A 19,998-nucleotide genomic window follows, 5' to 3' on the forward strand; every position below is an offset into this window, starting at 1 on the left:
AAACTCTTACAAACAGAGAGAAGCATCAGCTGTACGTGAGGATGCACCATCAGGGACACTACTAGTCTCAGCTGTTATTCTCTGTATGTGCCGGCTCTGACAGCTGCTGGACTGGCTGGTCACCATGACAGAGGAGCAGCTGGAGGACTCATGGGCCTGGCACACAGACGACATTACATGTCAGTGGGAGAGAGACGGGGTGGACTGGGTGTTCTGGGACAGGCTTCTTGCCCTCAAGGAAAGGCACCTCACCCTCCTTGAGAGGATGGTGGAGGCCAAGCACCATAGTGGTCAGGGTAGTGGAGCCCACAGGGGAAGACTGCTGGGTGCTAGACACCATCCTGGCCCTGGCGGTCAGCTTCATGCTGCCTGCTGCCCTTCCCTGGCCCCTGAGAGCTGCCCATTACCCAGCTGCAAGCCACCAGCAGACTTGGGCTGAGATGCAGTAGAATCCCCAGCAGCCAGGTCCCCCTGCCCCAGCACCCACCCCACAAGCTGGCCTGTCCACCACTTACCCCACCCCGATGCTCACCCCAGCTCCATGATGTCTGGTAACTGGAGCTGCCCACAGCGAGGCCAGGACCACCTGCTGGCTCTGGGCACTGGCTGCAGGATGGGGAGCCACCCATGCCACCAGAGCAGTGGCTGCCCTCAGTCCTGGATGAGCCCCCAACCTGGTGGCCTAGCTGTGGTATGTGCACCCATGGTCGTGTGGCCTGGGTGCTGGGCACCTGTTCCTGGGCTCTGCCTCCTAGGGCCCTGGCCTGGGAAGGCACATACAGCACTATACATAGTCTGGACCCGGGGAAGAGGGTGCTTTATGAGTGGTTGGTGGAGGGGCTCTGTGGACCAGGGTGGAAGGGGTTGGCGGATGGGCTCTGTTGTTGGGGTGGGAAGGGGGAACAGGGACCACTGTGGGAGCAGGGGGGAAGGGCTCTATTTTTGGGGAGGAAGTGGGGATGGGGGTCTGTATTTGTGGAGGGGAATAAAGTCCTTTTCTGAAAACTGTCTGTGGTGAGCATGGTGCTGGGGATGTAGGGTGGGGCTGAGGTCTGGGGCTGTCTGTCCAGGTGGCATACAGTGGAGAGTACAGGAGGAGATGGCTGGCCAGCACCTCTCTCACCTGGTGCCTTGGTCCCCATTGCTGGGTGTGTAACTTGCCCAGGGCCTTGGTGGGGGGTGGGCGTCATTGTTGCTACCATAGCTTGTGCTCCTGGTGCCAGGCATCCTCCACCTGCTGTGCGTCCTCTGCCCAGGCCTCACAAAACAACTTTCCCTGGGCCCCGCAGATGTTATGCAGTGCACAAGCTGCAACAATGACCTGGGGGATGTTGGCCTCCATGACCTTGAGGTGGGTGATGAGGATGCAACATCATCCCTTCAGGTAGCTGGAGGCATACTTCACCAGTGTTTGGATCTGACCCAGGCACCTGTTGAAATGTGCCTGGTGGGGGTTCAGCTGGCCATTTTAAGGCTGCATGAGCCAGGGGACGAATGGGTAAGCGGGGTGCCTAGTGAGGAGGGATGGGATCATTGCCCTGCCCAGCTGGAGGTCTGGTAGCCCTGGTGCAAAGCGCTCGCTCTCCACCAGGGCTGGCAGGGCAGAGTTGTAGAAGACGTGGGCATTGTGGGTGGTGCTTATGTTGGTGAAGGGGCCATGGTGGTTGACAATGGCCTGCAGCATGACAGAGTGAAAGCCCTGCCTGCTGTAGTGGGGCAGTTGCCATGGGGTGGGCAGGTGATGGAGATGTGGGTCCTGTCTAGGGCCTTGATGCACTGGATTCAGGAAGAAGCCAAGGGTGCAGAACTCTGCCACCACTTCAAGGGGGTTGTGCACCCAGAGCGCAGTGTGTCCCAGTACATCCCGGTGGGTGCTGCAGACCTCCAGGACAGCCTCCCTGATGGTCGCCTTGTCCATGCCGATGAGATGGCTGACATAGTGCAGGCTGGCAGGTGGGGCCAGTTTGAGCAGGGTGATGACCAGCTGGATGTCTGCAGGCAGGGGCAGCTGCATGGTGGTGATCTGCTGTTCTGAGAATAGGTTGAGCAATCAAGTAGCTCCTGGAAGGTGGCTCATGTCATCCAAAAGGACTCCAGCCACTGCTTGTTGTCTCAGGTGCTCTGAACAATGTCCTGGCTGGCTGGGCAGACCCACAGGCTGTGGGACTGGAGTCCCAGGAGCTGATGGATGGCACTGGTGGTGGTGTCCACGTGTGCATTATCAGCATCCCTGCTGGGGACTGGGCAGCAGCAGCACAGTGCTATGGGCCTCAGATGCCACAGTGAGCCTGGCCATGCTGCCGTGCGACACAGTGGGGCAGGCAGGGCTGAGACTGACCTAGGCCAGACAGCACTCACTGAGGCAGTGAAGCACAGCAAGCTGCAGCCGGGGTATGAGTTGTTGCTCCCGGGGCCTGAGGGTGGAGCAGCCATTGTCCAGTGGGCACAGGCTCTGGTGACAGTCACAGAGAAGTGTGCCAGCATTAGGGTTACCATATTTCCAGGTCCAAAAAAGAGGATACCAGTCAGGGGTGGGTGGGCAGGGGGAATATTATGTGGGGAGGCAGGGGTGCCCTGCCCCTGCCCATTCTGGTGCCCCTCACTTACAAGGCACATGTCCCCACCCCCCCAGCCCTGCCTGTGCCCCTCACTCCCAAACAGCAGTACCTTGTCCTCCATCCCTTGCTGGTGCCCCTCATTCCAAGCCTGGCTCTTCCAGTGCCCTGCACACCCAACCCACACCTGTCCTGTCCCCTGTGCTCCTCACTCCACAGCCCCCTGCCCTCCTGCTGGTGTCCTGCATTCTGGACCCGCAGCCTCTGCCCCCCAGCCCTGCTGGTGCCCGGCATTCCCGACCCGCAGACCCCTGCACCTCCCTTCTCCGCCCTGCTGCTTACTCTCTCTCTCTCTCTCTCTCATTCTCGTTGGCTTGCCTGAGTCTATGCGGGGAGCACGTGACCCCTGACAACCAATCACTTTGCCCGCTGCTCCCAGCCAGAAGCAGCCAGTCTGAGACGGCAGAAAATGAGGACATTTGCTCTTTTTTAAAAAGCCTGCCTGGACACAGCACAGAGGTCCAAAACAGAGGACATGTCCAGGAAAACCCAGATGTATGGTAACCCTAGCCAGCATGCTGCATCCTGCTCCAGGCCAGAAAGGCACGTGGCCAGGGAACACCATGAGAGGCTGCCTTTTAAAGAGGGCCCTTGGCCTCAGGCAGCTGTGGACAGAGCCTCAAGCTCCCCATAGCTGCTGCAGGGGGACAGCATAGGAGTGGAGGAGGCTGGGAGTAGGCGAGTGCAATGGGGCGCTTGTACATGTGAAAAAAATTGCCTGTTTTTGCCGTTTAAGTGCATCACACTTTACACATATGAGGGGGGGTTTTTGTGATTTAAATAGGTTTGTTATGTTGCAAACTAAACCACATCCCCATGTTGTTTAGTTTGCAATATAGCTACTTGTAACTTTGCAGTTTTTAAGCTGACAGCTTGCCCCCTGGCTGCCGGAGAGGTGGGCTGAAGGTAGAAGTGGCGAGGGGCCCAATTCTTTTTTTTTTCTTACGGAGCCTGCCTGCCTCTCCTGCAGCCAGAAGGCAAGGTGCCAGTGGGCTGGGTGGCCCCTGAGCTGCGGGGAGCCCTGGTCCTTCTCTCTGTGGTGGCAGCACCCCCTGGCACTGCCTGGGCAGGCTGCTAGGGGGTTGGGGGCTGCCTCAGCTTGGAGGCACCCGATCCAACACTTCTCTAAGCCTGCAGAGGTTTCCAGCATGCTGCACACTGTCCCCGCAGCCTTCCCCAGCTGCCAGCACACCCAGGCACCCTCCTGCCCCCTTTCTGCACTGCCTGAGGTGTAAGCCAGCCCATTCCTGGGTGGTGCCAGGCAGTGGGAAGGTGGGCAGGGACAGTGCATGAGGTGCTGCTCCCTGGGCAAGCTCTGGGAAGAGTTAGATCCAGCGGGTACTGCCTCCAAGCTGGGGCAGCATCCAGCCCGCTAGCAGCCTGCCTGGGCAGCCCTGGGGGGCACTACCACTATAGAGGGAAGGACTGGGGGACCCCACAGTTCAGGGGTTGCTCAGCCTGCTGGGAGCCCGTGTGGGCAGGCTCTGCCAGGGAAAAAAAAATAAAGCTGTGATGGGCCTGATCCTTTTTTCCCCATGATACCTGCTGCAGCCAGGGGGCAAGCTGCCAGCGAGCCCTGAGCTGTGAGGGGCCCAGTCCTTCCCTCTGAGGTAGCAGTGCCTCTCAGGGCCATCCAGGTGGGTTGCTAGTGGGCCAGATGCTGCCCCAGCTCAGGCAGCACCCACCAGATCCAACTCTTCCCTCAGCCCACCTGGGGATCAGCACCCCATACCTGTCCCTGCTGTCTTCCTGCCACCTCGGACCACCCAGGAATAAGCTGGCTTGCTCCTGGGGCAGCATAGGAAGGCAGCAGGAGGGTGGCTGGGTGTGTTGGCACCTGAAAAAGGTAGTGGGGATGGTGCATGGTATGCTGGAAGCCTGGGTGGGCTCAGGGAAGTATTGGATTGGGGGCCTCTGAGCTGCGGCAGCCCCCAGCCCACTAGCAGCTCATTTGCTGAGCCCCGGGGTGTGCCACTGCCATGGAGGGAAAGACCAGGGCCTCCGCAGCTCAGGGGCTGCTTGGACCACAGGCATTTTACCCCCTGGCCACAGGAGAGGTGGTCAGGCTTCACGGAAAAAAAAAAAAAAGGGATCAGGCCCCTCACTGTGACAGTGACAGAAGCCTCTAAATTGAAATGGTGGGTTTTTAATTGTGACATTTAAAACCCCACCCTTTCAATTTAGGGGACTAAACGCTCATTACATGTTTAGATGCTTGCCCAGCATGTGGAGTAAACCTATATAGCACTAATTGCATGAGTAGATGCACCTAGAGAGTATTATTATGTTATGTACATGTTACATGGAACATGGTGGTGTTTTGTGAAGAAGAGCATAAACATGTCATAGCTGAGACACTGATTCAGCCAGTAGAAGAAGTAGATAAAAGATTAAAAATGTGCTGCTCTTGAACTTCCTGCCAGAAGGGCTGGTGAAGGCAACTTTAGATATTGGCCGGGGGCGGCCTCCACAGAGCAGCTCGACAGGTGTTTCACGGCATGGCAGGGGGAAGTTTGTTCCTTGGTTCATCTGCACAGCATCTGGCTTTGTTCAGTGTTAAATCATACAGAGAGAGCATGAAAGCCTGGCTTCCTAAACTGTGCACTGGGCTCTTGAACTGCTCAGTAGGACAAAATGTTGCTACTGAATCTAAACTGTGATGTTTGACTGATATCTGGAAAGAGCTGTTCTTATCTCTATCTATATAGAATTGCCATTCACAACAGAATATTGGAGTCAGGATCCTCTGCGGAGACCTAGGAGGACCAGTATTTCTGGAGTGAGCCTGTCATTCTAATACTATGTATTCTGGTAGCTGGAATAACAAAAACCAAACAAAACTATTAGACTTCTGTTTCCTTATGTCAACAATGTTCAGTCTTTCTTGATCTTAACGTATTCCAGTATCTGCTGTGATTTTGCACAATGCATCATGTCTTACTGCAAAAAAGTGCATTGTGCTGTGACCTAGATTCAATTACTTTATATATCAACACATTCCCACTTAACATTATGTGTGGTGGACTAATTGTACTAATTTATATGACTTTAACGGGGATTTTACTATGCGCATGCATGTTCGGAGTAGTGAAATGTAATCTGTACCTTCTCCTTTTGTCTTTACTAGGTACATTTTCACAGATTATTAGGAGTGTCCAAATATCAACACTCAGTTTTCAGAGTTATTCATGCTATATATTATACTGTACAATATAATCAAGATGCAAGATTCAGTTTTCTTAATCATAATATACCTCTGTTATCTAGAGATGATGCCATTTTTTCTTTTACTATTATATGAATGGTAGGTTTAAGCTATAGGTTAGAAAGCATTCATAATTCTTTATTACATTTTAAATAATGTGCATTCAAAAACTATTTTTACATTCCAGGCAAATCATACACTCAGAGCACTTTCGGGCTGAAACTGCCAAGTTTTCTTTGATTTCAGGTCAAAACCATATGAAACTGCTATGTTGCATGTGACTTGTGATGAAAGTGAAAATTGATTCCCTGCACTTACGGAAAAAAAAGAGGTTAATTCAAAACATTCTTTAAGCTTGCTAAATAATTTACAACGACTACTGAATTGATCAGATCTGATTTTGGAGCTTATAATAACACCCAAATATAGGGGATAGGCAGGCAAGTTTCTTTGGGTAGATGTTATATCTTTTATTAGACCGATTAAATATTTGGAAAAATTGTTCTTTGCAAGCTTCTGGAAACAAACACCCTTCTTCAGGCATAGGGAGAGCCTAGTATTGTTTTGTGTGCTTGCCTGGGTAGAATAGAAGTCAATATGCAAAACGTAAGTCTGAAAATTTTAATACATGGCAGTGAGGATCTGAGAGAATGGGAGATGATAGGTGAGAGACAGGTGGTGAGGAAAGGAGGAATGTAGAACTGGTGATAGAATGTAGCTGGTAAAATGCAGGCAGGTTCCCTGGGGTTATTAGATTCCAGACGTGTTATAATGTGCCATAAATCCAATATCTATACTTAGAGTTAGTATTGGGGAATGTACTAGGAAATGTACTATGGTATGAAATTTTATTGAACTAAATAATATTGGAGATTTAATTAAAGGTATTGGAAGAATGTATTACAGGGAAAGGAATTAACTGGAGTGACAAGAAACGTCCTTGCTATTGCTTGCAAGGGAATGATTTCTGGTGAAAATTATTGTATTAAATAGAAGAAACAAATACTCTGAAATTCTATTAGTGCAACAGGACATGATTGGTTAGAACTACTTAATCTAAATCACAATCATATTTCTCTAACATTTTTTTGTTTGTAAACATTTACGGCCAACTTATTTTATTTTGCATTTATAGCCTGTGCTTCAGTTGAATTTACCAGAACTGTCTTTTCAGCTTTGAAATGCTTTCCAAACGATCCCGACCATTTTATAGTACATTAATTCCCTTCCCTCTGAACGTCTGAGCAACATATGCCTATTCTTTGAGCTTGCCTATTCCAAACCCACAGCTGGGACAGATATCAGAAGCCATTAAGTTGTGATAGAGTTACATTAAAGTAATCTAAACCTTTTTCTTCTAAATTACCTATCTTAAGTTAACAGGGTTTCTAACCTTGCCAGTAGGATGGTAATTAATAGCAGTATTATGTAGAAAACCAATAGTATACTGTTCGTTACTGTTGGTTACAGGGTTATTTCTATACTTTTAAAGAATGGTTTGCTTTCCTCTATGGTTATGACTTGATCAGATTAACAACAATGTTTTTCTTAGCTCATTTATCAAGAAATAAGCCAAATTGTAGACCCTTCTAAGCACTTGAAGAGGTGCTTTTTCAGTTGGGACTGACTTCTTGGACTGATGAAATTAGACTCATTGGGCTCATCCATAAATCCAAGCATGTGCACTTGCAGCAGCACAAATAGAAGTGGTGCAAATTTGAGCTGGGGCTTTTTGCTTCAGCACATGTGCTCGGACATGCACTTTGTGGAACAAATTGTGCCACTTGGGGCAAAATAATCCTGCCTGGCTCCTCCCAGATCTGCAGCCAGAGGAAGCTAGAGCCCAGGGCCAGCACCTGTGCTATCCCTAGCAGTATAAAAAGCTGCCCTGTCCTGGACTCAACAGGATAAAAAGCCACCCTGGCAAGTAGCTCAGGGCTACTTGCTCTCAGGAGCTTCTGGGGCCCAGCCAATTGGTACCTGGGGACACTACCCCTTGTGCCAGCTGGACTGCTGAAGCAGCCCTGAGAATTCTCTGCACACTCTACCCACTGCAGCAGTCTGGCAGTGGGAGCTGTTGCCTGGCTGTGATCTGCTGCACACCTCATAGAATCATAGAAGTAGGGTCGGAAGGGACCTTGTAGATCTTCAAATCCGACCCCCTGCCTGGGCAGGAGAAAAACTGGGCTCAAATGACTCCAGCCAGGTAGGCATCAAGCCTCTTCTTAAAGACCCCCAGGATAGGAGCCAGCACCACTTCCCTTGGAAGCTGGTTCCAGATCCTAGCCACCCTGACAGTGAAGTAGTTCTTATGGATGTCTAATCTAAACCTACTCTCCAACAACTTGTGGCCGTTATTCCTTGTTATGCCAGGGGGCACTAGGGGAAACAAGGTCTCTCCCAAAACCTTCTGTTCCCCCTAGTGAGTTTATAGATGGTCACCAGGTCCCCCCTCAGCCTTCTCTTGTGAAGGCTGAACAGGTTTAGGTCCCGCAGTCTTTCAACGTAGGGTCTGCCCTGTTGTCCCCGGATCATGCGGGTGGCCCTCTTCTGGACCCTCTCAATGTTGTCCACATTGCTCCTGAAGTGGGGCGCACAGAACTGGACACAGTACTCCAGCTGTGGCCTGACCAGTGTTGCATAGATGGGAAGGATCACCTCCTTGGCCCTGCTTGAGAAGCACCTGTGGATGCATTTCAAGGTCCGGTTAGCTCTGCCAACTGTGACCTCACATTGTTGGCCCATGTTCATCTTGGAGTCAATAATGACTCCAAGATCCCTTTCTGCCTCTGTGCTCTCAGGAAGGGAGTTTGTCATCCTATAAGTGTGCTGCTGGTTACTACTGCCCAAGTGCAGCACCCTGCACTTGCCAGTATTGAAATGCATCCTGTTTTTGTTAGCTCACCACTGCAACCTATCCAGGTCTTGCTGCAGTCTTTCTCCCCCTACTAGCGTGCTCACCTCACCCCAAATTTTGGTATCATCAGCAAATTTAAACAGTTGCTTTTCACCCCATTGTCCAAATCGCTGATAAAAAGATTGAACATCGTGGGCCCAAGGACCGAGCCCTGGGGGACTCAGCTGCCCACTTCTCCCCAGGTCGAATATGATCCGTCTACCACCACTCTCTGAGTACGACCCTTGAACCAATCTGCAATCCATCTGACTGTGTAGGCATCAATGCCACAGTCACCTAGTTTTGTAATGAGTATGGGGTAGGAGACGGTGTCAAAGGCCTTGCTGAAGTCTAGAAAGACTACGTCCATGGCAACACCTGCATCCAATGCTTTTGTGACGTGATCATAAAAGGCAATCAGGTTGGTCTGACATGACCTGCCCCTAATGAAACCGTGCTGGTTGCCCTTGAGCATCATCCCTGAAGCCAGCCCATCACAGATGTGCTCCTTGATGATCTTCTCAAAGAGTTTCCCTAGGATTGAGGTAAGACTGACGGGCCTATAGTTGTCTGGGTCCTCCCTTCTCCCTTTTTTAAAGATGGGGACCACGCTGGCTATCTTCCAATCATCTGGCACCTGGCCCGAGCACCACGAGTGCTTGTAAAGCTGTGCCAAAGGCCCTGCAATAACCCCTGCTAGCTCCCTCAACACCCTGGGGTGGAGAGCATCTGGACCCACTGATTTGAACATGTCCAGCCCCTCCAGAAGCTCTCTAACCCGGTCCTCCCCAACCTGAGGACTGAAGGCGTTCCCCTCGAGTCCACCTTGCATCACAGTGGGGAAGTCCCGGTCCCTGCACAAGAAAATGGAGGTGAAGACAGTGAGGCAGAAGGACAGTGAGACAGAAACAGTGATCAGTTGGACAATGTTTTACTGATATATCTTACAGTGTTAAAGCAAGTCGCTTATCATAATAATAAAGTGAACTCTAAATACATGTTCCATGAATTCATGAATACATATTTTGCTGCCCTTCCACAAGGCAATGGCTCCCACACAAGGAGTTCAGCCCCCCAACAGGGGATTCAGCCCTACACAAGGGATTTGGTCCCCCAATGGGGGTTCAGCCCCCCAACAGGGGCCAATGGCACCCACAGGGGCTACCGCCCCCTGCAAGGCCCACATGCCCCAGCTTCCCGATTGCTGCCCCACCTGGGTCCATCCCCCACCAGCTGCTGCAGCTCCCTAATGTCTGCCCCACCCCCCACTCCCCCCAGGCCCCCAAATGGCTGTCCCACCCAGCCTAACCCCTGAACATGCACCCCCAGGCCCCCTGGGGGGGCTGGTGGGGGAGAGGCCAGCTGTGGCAGGGGTTGGGGGCCTCAGGGAGGCTGGCAGGGGAAGGGCCAGCTGTGGCAGGGGTCAGGGGCTTCAGGGGGGCTGGCAGGGGGGAGGGGCCAGCCATGGCAGAGTTGAGGGCCTCAGAGGGGCCGGCAGGGGGAGGGGCCAACCACAGCAGGAGTTGGGGGCTTCAGGGGGGCTGGCAAGAGGAGAGACCAGTTAAGGCAGGGGTTGTGGGTGCTGGAGAAGTGGGCGGGGCCATCGGCGGTCCCCCCCCATCCCCTCCTCCAGCCCCCCCAACCCCTTACTCACCAGCACCAGGGTGAGGGGTCAACCATAGAGATGCTCTGGCAGCCAGAGCATCTCCATGGAGGACCTAGCCTCTGGCTGCATCTGGGCATGGTCTGGGACTATGCCCAGCTCTGCTTTTTTAAACTTTGATTTTTTTAGACCCCTGCATATCCACAGTCCCCCAGCATTCCAGCATGTTTTGCAACCCTGGGCTGGGCTGTCTGCTTCAGAGAGCAGGGCTAGCCCTGCCCCTCTGCTCCCTAGCTGGAGCAGTGAGGGCTGGCTGATTGGGGGGGCAAGCCCAGCTGGGGATACAGCCCAGTCTGCAGGTGGGGAGACTAACCCCCCAGGCAAACCCTGGCTGTGGTCTGGGGCCAGGGAGGAGGGGGTTAAATACCTCTTTCCCGACTCAAACTTACTACTGGCTCTGATTGTGAACTACAAATCTCAGAGGCACCTAGAAGCAGGAAGAGGAAGTGACAAGTAACCCTGTAGATTCCTTCTGCTGTGATTTTGGACTGCAAATCCTAGACACTTCACGGGTAGCAGAAAGAGGAAGCGAACACACAGCCCATGGTGGCTATGTGCCAGAGAACTGTGCTTTAGCACCCCCTGGTTTGAGCTACTGCAGGTATGGTGTTGCATTTTCTGAATCAAAATGTCTGTTCACTTGTGTTTCAATTTAATCTCTGTAGTTTAGACTAACCTGCAAAGTATAACTATGCAAAATATTCTCTTTCCTATGTGGAGGAACCAGATTTCCTATATTCTCAAAGCAGAATTGATTCAGCCTTGGGCTTTTTGACTGTCTGTACTTAGCCCAGGTGTTTTTACTTAAGGGCCATGCTTTAAAGCAAGTTTTCATTTAACAAATAAGTCTCATATAATCCAGTTCGAGCACACTGTAAGCAGAGTCACCACCAATCATGAATCCAGTACTAAGCCACTAATTTACCAGTAGTTCCACATGTTTAATAAATGAGGGAATAATAGGAAACCAAATGCCTCCTACAGATTTATCACAAAAACATGTGGATGTAGGGTCTTCCCAGTAAGCAAGTTACTAATGACTTTGTATGTTTCCTTCAAAGAAAATGGCTTGTTCAGGACCTCTCTTTTCCTAAGAGATCTGCAGGAAGTTCAAATAGGAAAGAGACCTTAATTTATTTTGAGTCATGGACAACGTTTCCTTCAAAATAATATGTTTCAGTCTGACAATCCAAGCTGTTCCTTGGTGCTAAGAGTTTTGCAAAGTACCCGTGCTTTTCCATTTTTTAATTGGAATATTATCATGTCCAAAATAACCATGTTATAATTCTCTAATCAAGAAAAAAATATGCAGTTTTGTTATATCTTTGATAATCTCCCTGGCAAGGATTTCTCTTCACATAGGAAAGAAAATATCTTGCATAGTTATACTTTGGAACTAACACTTTCTCAATATATAGGGGTAGAAAGTAGGTAAACTGCTATGTTGTTGCAAGAAAAAGTAATTAAGAACAGGGAAGTTGAAGAAAACTGGCATAAAATAGAACATAGTTTTATCCCTGGGAGATGGTGTCAGTAATACAATATCCTTTTATGATAGGATAAGTGTCTTCTTAGATAAGGGCTATGCAGCAGACCTAATCTATCTAGTTTTAAGCAAAGCATTTGATACCATGTCTCCTGAGAAATTGTCCTCTAAGGTGGAGTAGATGGGGTTTAACACTATAACTGAAAGGTGGATAACAATCTGTCTACAGGGGAGACTACAATGGGTTTTTGGAAAGGGAGTTGTTAGAATGACCAAGCACCACCAATGTGATATGGCCATTAAAAAGGCTAATGTGATTCTCAGATGTATTAGTGGTGTATTTTTAGTAGAGACCAGGAACTACTAGTACCATTGTACAAAGCATTAGCGAGAATTCATTTAGAATGTTGTGTGCAGTTCTGGTCATCTGTGTGAAAAAGATTAACTTAAAAATTGCAATAAGTATACAAGGACTACAAGGGTATGTAAGGGAATGGAGACCCTTTGTTAGGGTGGCCATCATAGAAGACATTCCGGTTTCTGCTACTCTGTCCTCTGTTGATACAAAACCCGGTGCCTTTATGTCCTCAAAAATAGAGGACATAAAGGCATCGGGTTTTGTATCAATAGAGGACACAGGACAACCAGGCTGTTCTGTATGATGGCCACCCTACTCTTTCGCATGTTGTTAAAAGAACATGGCTTATTTAGCCTAGAAAAGAAGGGTTGAGTGGGAATATGGTTATTCCTTATAAATACATTTAGGAGTAGATACCAGGGAGGGAAAAAGCCTGCTTAAGGTATAGGCTAATACCAGTATGAAATAAAATGGGTACCAAATGGTCTTGAGTAAATTTAGAATGGAAACTAGAAGAAAGTTTCTACTCATTCTGCAAGTGAAGTTCCAGAATGACTTTCTGAATACAGTAGCGTAGGCAAGGAATCTAAATTGTTTTCTGATAGCACTGGGTAAGTTCATGGAAGAGGTCATCTTGGAGTTAATGATTAAAGTTTGTAATTAAAGTCTTTGAGCACTTTTGTTTGTTAGAATTCCCAAGACAGGGTTAACAGGCTTCATCACTGCATGGGTTTTTTGCAGGTGAGGGTGGTGTCTGCTGGCATACAGCTTTTTTACTTTGTCAAGGGTGAGGGAAGTATTTGATGGTCAAGTTCAAGCTAGAGAAAATGGCTTCAGGTTAAGATTCAGCATCTTGGCCATAGGGAGAAGCTGAGGGTCAGAGATGCTTTTGCACTGGGGTGGTATGATTGCAATATTTCAGGGTTTCCAAGATGGATTTGAGGTCTGGAGGACCAGGGACTTCTATGGTTTATACATGCAAATACAGAAAGAAGGCTGGGCTGATATTCATTCTGTTTCCTTTTGAATTTTTAATTTTTTTGGCAGTATTTGTTGTGCAATATTTATTTGTATTGACTCCATGCTTCATGGCTTCTGCTCGTCATCTGCAGAGGCCAAGAAGAAATATTCCTTCTCTCAAGTATATTACATGGCTCGCTCTCTCTCCATCTGATGAATGATCAATCTTTGACTATCACTAGAGATGGGGGCTTGTCTGGAGTGTGCTAGTGCTTTCATCAGTACTGCGAAAACTCTCAGGGGTCTGTTTAACGGTGTTCATACATTCAGAATTAAACCTGTGGCAGATAGTGGGGTAGGAAGGGATTTTCCTGATCAAATTACCAAGGACCCCTAGAGTTTTTCTTAATTTCCTCTGTATTGCAGATTATGGTCTACTTCTGAGGATCATCATATTTCTCCAAATTCCTTGCCACGGCATGGGCCTAAGGTATTGGTGGAGTCCTTGTCTTTCCTGCACTCTTCCTGTGGGAATTTGTAGGCTTTGAGATTCTGTTTTTATTTTACTCATGATTTTAGGTTTGTTATGAGATGCTAGGGACTGCTTTATGACTGAGATGCAAGGAAGGGGATGTTCTCATGACCCCCTTTTGGGCTAAAAATCTATCACATTTCATAGATTTCATAGACATCAGGGCTGGAAGGGACCTCGGGAGATCATCGAGTCCAGCCCCCTGCCCAAAGGGCAGAAAGTCAGCTGGGGTCATAGGATCCCAGCAAGATAAGCATCCAATTTACTCTTGAAGGTGTTCAGTGTAGGTGCTTGAACCACCTCCGCTGGCAGACTGTTCCAGACCTTGGGGGCTCGGACAGTAAAGAAATTCTTCCTTATGTCCAGCCTGAAACGGTCTTGCAGGAGTTTGTGACCGTTCGACCTAGTCATCCCTTGGGGCGCTCTGGTGAACAAACGTTCCCCCAGATCCTGGTGGTCACCCCTGATAAACTTATAGGTGTCCATCAGATCACCCCTGAGCCTACACTGTTCCAGGCTAAAATGTCCCATGGCTCTCAGCCTGTCATCGTCAGATCTGTTTTCCTGACCTCTGATCATGCGCGTGGCTCTCCTCTGGACTCTCTCAAGCTTCTCCACATCCTTTGTGAATTGTGGAGCCCAAAACTGGACGCAGTACTCCAGCTGCGGCCTCACCAAGGCCGAGTACAAGGGGAGAATGACGTCCCGGGATTTGCTCGAGAAGCATCTATGGATGCAAGCCAGCATTTTGGTCGCTTTATTAGCCACAGCATTGCATTGCAGGCTCATGTTCATCTTGTGGTCAATGATGACCCCCAAGTCTCTTTCTTCTGTAGTGCTATTCAATGTAGCACTGCCGAGCCTATAAGGATGCTGCAGGTTTTTCCTCCCAAGGTGGAGAACCTTGCATTTTTCGGTGTTAAACACCATCAGGTTCTCGTCTCCCCATTTGCTGAGCTTGTCCAGGTCAGCCTGGATCACCTGCCTATCTTCTGGCGTGGATGCTTTGCCCCAAAGTTTGGTGTCATCAGCGAACTTGGCCAGTCCACTCCTGACTCCAATGTCCACATCATTAATGAAGATGTTGAACAGTATGGGTCCAAGGACAGAGCCTTGAGGGACCCCACTGGTCACAGGGCACCACGATGAGTGACTGCCATCAATTACAACCCTCTGGGTCCGACCACGAAGCCAATTTCCCAGCCAGCGGATCGTGGTGGAGCCAAGGCCACAACTGGCCAGTTTGGCCAAGAGGTGATCATGGGATACCACATCAAAAGCTTTTTTGAAGTCAAGATATATGACATCAATCTCTTCTCCATGGTCCAGGTGATAGGTCACCTGGTCATAGAAGGAAATGAGATTAGTCAAACAAGACCTGCCTGCAACAAACCCGTGCTGGCTATCCCTTAGGATGTTAGCCTGGGCCAGTCCATCAAGGATGGCCTCCTTAATAAACTTTTCTAAGATCTTCCCCAGGATAGAAGGCAGGCTAATGGGCCTGTAGTTAGCCAGATCCACTCTCCTCCCTTTCTTGAAGATTGGCACCACATTGGCCTTCTTCCAGTCTTCAGGCACTATACCAGAGCGCCAGGAGTTTTCAAAGATCCGTGCCAGGGGCTGGGCTATGACTCTTGCCAGCTCCTTGAGTACCCTGGGGTGCAGATTGTCAGGGCCAGCTGACTTGAAGGTATCCAGCTTCTCAAGGTGTTCCTTCACGAGGTCAGCATTTATGGAGGGTAGGGGATCCCCATCACCCGGATCTCCCTGTCCCATAGCAGGCATGGGCGTCCCATGGGACTGATGAAAGACTGACGCAAAGGAGCTATTTAATAGGTTGGCTTTTTCCTGGGCATCAGTTGCCAGTTGCCCCATCTGGTTTAGCAGGGGTCCAACATTGCCCTTGCTTTTCCTCCGGCTCCCCACATATCTGAAAAAGGACTTTTTGTTGTCCTTGATGCTTGAAGCTAGTTGGAGTTCAGTTGCAGCCTTGGCTTTCCTGGTTTGCTCCCTGCAGGACCGGACTAGCGCAGAATAATCCTCCTTGTAACTGCATGGACTAAAAGCCTATCACTATTGCAGGAGACTAGACTCTGTCACCTAGGGGCCTTTGTACATGCCACAAAATTGGGCTTTAAAGTGGCTTAAATCCCCTTTCGCACTGCTTTAATGGCGGTGCTGTTTGCACGTTCGGCAGCATATTCTGCTTTAACGGCAGTGCTGTTTGCACGTTCGGCAGCATATTCCGCTTTAATGGCAGTGCTGTTTGTATGCTTGGTGGCATGTTCTGCTTGAAATGACTTTGGAATATATCAAGATAAAACACCTCCAAGGTGTTTTAGTTTGCTACTGGAGTACTGGAAGCTGACATGCTCAGGCCTGGCAGGCTTCCAGCACCTCGTGCTCCATCTCCGCTGCCTTCTCCTGCCGCCAACACACCCAGCCATGGCAGCCCGTGCAGGCAGGGAGTCTCGACTGAAGGAGAAAAAAATGGTGAGGAGCCTGATCTTTTTTCCCCTTCTCCTGGAACCTGCCTGCCTGAGCTGTGTAGAGGCTTGGTGCTTCCCTCTGTGGCTGCCAGGGGGCTGGTGCTCCTCTTCATGGCTGTAGCACCCTCGGGGACTGCTTGGGCTGGGTGCATGCCACCTGTGGGCCACCACTGCAGAGAGAAGCACTGGCACCCCATGCAGCTCAGGGACCACTTGGCCTGCCAGCAGCTCACCCCTGCACCCTCCCCGATCCTGTCGGAGAGGCAGATAAGGATTGGGCCCCCACCCTTGTGTACACACCACATGGGTTTAGTTTGGTTTAATACTCCCTAAGTTGAAACAGTAGGTGTTTAAAAACCAAGGAAGAACTAAGCCAAATCAAACCCCTGCAGCATGTACAAGAACCCTAAATGCCTTCTATAGCTATCCTTTGGCTCAGCCAAACCGTGTTTTATGCAGGATCTGCAAGGTTGCTGCTCATGATAATCCAGGTGCTAGTTTGGCTTCTGGTTCTAATTTGAGCAGGATTAATACATCTGATCCCAACCAGATTCCTTAAACCTGGAGTTGGGATGGAGCAGGACATTCCTGTATCATGCCAAGCTGTGGATTGCCCAGCAGATCTCAAGAGCCGGTCAGTTAAGCCAGATTTCTGCTTGTTCTGAGATGCTTTAGTGATGCAAAAAAAGACGTAACATAGACTAGGATCTGGTCCTGTGATTCTAGTGACATGTCTGTACGTCACACTCACTGTGCCAGGAAGCTCTATATTGAAATACATGCTACCTCTCAAGCCAGAAGTAGTGCAGCTGTCCTACTACGGTGCTGCATCTGGGCTAATTGGCTCGGAGACTATTAGACCAGACATAGCACCATATGGACACAACTGTGCCATTGCTGATTTGGGAGGGAGCCCACAGGGAGTAACATGGCATGTTTCAGCATGGCATTCCCTGGCACAGGAACTGAAATGTACAGATCAGCCCTTAAAGTGAAATTCTCTTAATTTCTGTTTTTTTCCTTTCAGATGCATGTATTTGAGCATGCTTTTAATATGGGCTTTTCCTTGTTTTCAAAAACTAAGAAAGAAGGGAGATTATACAAAGGTCAGGTTTCTAATGGAGCTGTCTGGGTGGTCTGTTGCTAGAAATAAATGAGGAGTTCCAAAAACAAGCTAAAAAATCATTTAACCCTTTTTCTTTTCTAATCATGCTCATGCCTAGAGGAAAGAAGGAAGATCTTACTAGGAAGTCATTCCAATGTCAATGCCAATATCAATTTTCTTAGGACCTTTATGAAGGAAAAGATGTACCTGTGGATATTAATTATGTGGATTAGCTTTTGGTTTTGTTTTGGTTTTTTTGCTGCTCTTCTGGGCCAAAAAGAAGATCCAAAGCCATCCCACAGACTAAATATATGTAGATATAGGTACATAACCATAATGCGATATGCATACACAGCACCTGATGAAGTGAGCTCAAGTCATGAAAGCTTGTGCATCTCGGAGTGAGTTAGTGTATAAGGTGTGTCCCTACTCTGTTTTCTGCCATTAGTACATGTCCTGCTTCCACCCATTGGCAACAGCCAGTGCATTGTGTCTGTAAGGGTTTGGAGATCCTCCACAGGGACGGACCCCTGTTCCATTGGGAGCTTCAGAAGAATGCCATTCTGAGCAACTCAGGAGTAGGGCTTGTTGTTTAGTTTCTAGGGTTAGCTTTCTCATAACTCTGTAGATTCACCCACTGTTGTCTCCCAAGAACTAGGGGTGAGGGGATATAGAGGTGACCCACGTTTTAGTTTTAAGGAAAGGGATGAGTGGTTTCACTTTGCTGCAGAGTTGATGCAGGGTGTGGGCATGGAAAATGATCCTTTCACAGAGTCTCTAAGGAACCACTAAGCACATAGACCAGCAGTTTGAATTATGAATGTGGGAAGCAAATTTAGTTCTTAAATAAACAGGCAGATTTGTTAGGGATGGGAGGGAATCCTACAGACTGAGATGTGCTGCCTTTTGGATGGCCATATGAAAGGGACGACACCTATACCCTAGTAATAAGGTGTTAATTACAGCTTCCCTTTCCTCTCTCCTTAACACCTGTGCAAATGTACAAGACTATATGGAGGTCAGGCAAAGACACAGAAGAAAGAGAACCACTGGGGGGAAAGAGAGCTTTTTGCCCTGGTTTGATTCTTATACTATAAGCATAACTCCTCATTTTGATTCGTGTTGAATTTGATTTGATTTCTGTTCTGTCTGCTGTTCTGTGTTTTGTTTCTGTCCAATGCTGTCTTTTGCTTTAGCTTGGTCATCCTACCACCTAATTCCACTCACAGTTGGACTACTGCATGTGCAAATTGGGTACTCACAAATGCAAGCTACTGTTTGTGCAGCTACTACTTGCATGTGCAGAATGAGGCAGGGATCCTACATCAGCAGGTGGAGAGAGAAATTGTGAGAGAGCCCTACAATCTTCTTGATGCCATATGGTAGGCACTATAATCCCTACTAGTAAGCAGAGGGAAAATGAGCTCTGACTTTGCTGAGATGAAATTAAATGACCAAGACACCTGGTGATCAATTAAATATTATCAGTAGCCTGCAACTGGTATAGGTTTTTTTTTTCACTACAGATACTCTCATGTCTCAGAAGCCCCATGGTTTTGAGGGATGCCAGGGATCCATTTCCAGAAATGTAGGTTCAGTTCAAACCTTTGAAAGGCCTTGGCCTTTACAAACAGAATAGGCTACATCAACATCCCATAGAACTGTCCAAAATATGTGGAGACCAGAAAAATTTCTTCATATTTTTATCCTTTCAAGTCTTCCAGCATCCATATATCATACAATTTTATAGCCAGTTTATCCAAATGTTATCCTGTCTGATATAATTTACCTTGACAGTGTCTGCAGGAAAAAAATAATGTGCCAAGTTAGCAAACTTTACTAACTTAAGTAGACTTGCATGATGGAGGCTATGATATTCAGATACCTAGCCTGCTTGACATAGCTAGCTCTTTGTTCCACCTTCTCCATCCTCCTCCTTCCTGTCTTCTGTTTTTATCTGGTGCTTTCTGTGCAAAATGTTTCTCCTACACTCATGCATAGTTATTTTTGAAGTGGCTTTGTACAGCAGATGTCCCTGAGCAGGGACCCTCCTCTTTCCTCTATTGTAGAATTTTTTAGACAAACAGCATTTGTTTGGCTGCTGTCCTTTTGATCTGAGGAGGGAAATGAGTCACGTGACAAATGATATTTCTCTTATATCAGGGAGCTTGGCAATCGTACACCTTGGCACATTCCATTATCTTCCTAAAGTTACTGTGTCTGCCAGATGGTGGCCAAATGCAAGGGTAGACTTAATCATTAGAGTTCAGTGTTGCCTTACTGAACTTGCCAATGCAAACTAAGCAAAATACAGCATGGAAAAGAGAATGCATGCAGTTCCCATGGAGGTCTCAGATTCAATGTCAATTTAGAAGATGGGTTTAAGGTTACAAACTGAGCAACTTGGTTGGAAGAGTATAAGAATAAAGGAGTATAATTTATACCTATTTGGTATCAAGTGTCAGCTTAATAATTATGGTCCCCCTTGCATGCTCAAGCAGCACCATATAGACAGAACTGGAATTTTCCCATGGAGAGGACATGTGGGTGTATGTGGTAAGTGTAAAATTGGTACAGTCAGTTCTATTCTAGGTCTAGAACAGCTGCAGGAGAATTTGGGCATACTAGAAAAGTCAACCAACAACGATCAAGCATCTTCCATGCCCCATATTTTTATGGTTATGCCATC

This window comes from Crocodylus siamensis, chromosome 1, assembly GCF_052110815.1.
Source record: "Crocodylus siamensis isolate JL-2025a chromosome 1, ASM5211081v1, whole genome shotgun sequence".
In the NCBI taxonomy this organism is placed as follows: Eukaryota; Metazoa; Chordata; order Crocodylia; family Crocodylidae; genus Crocodylus; species Crocodylus siamensis.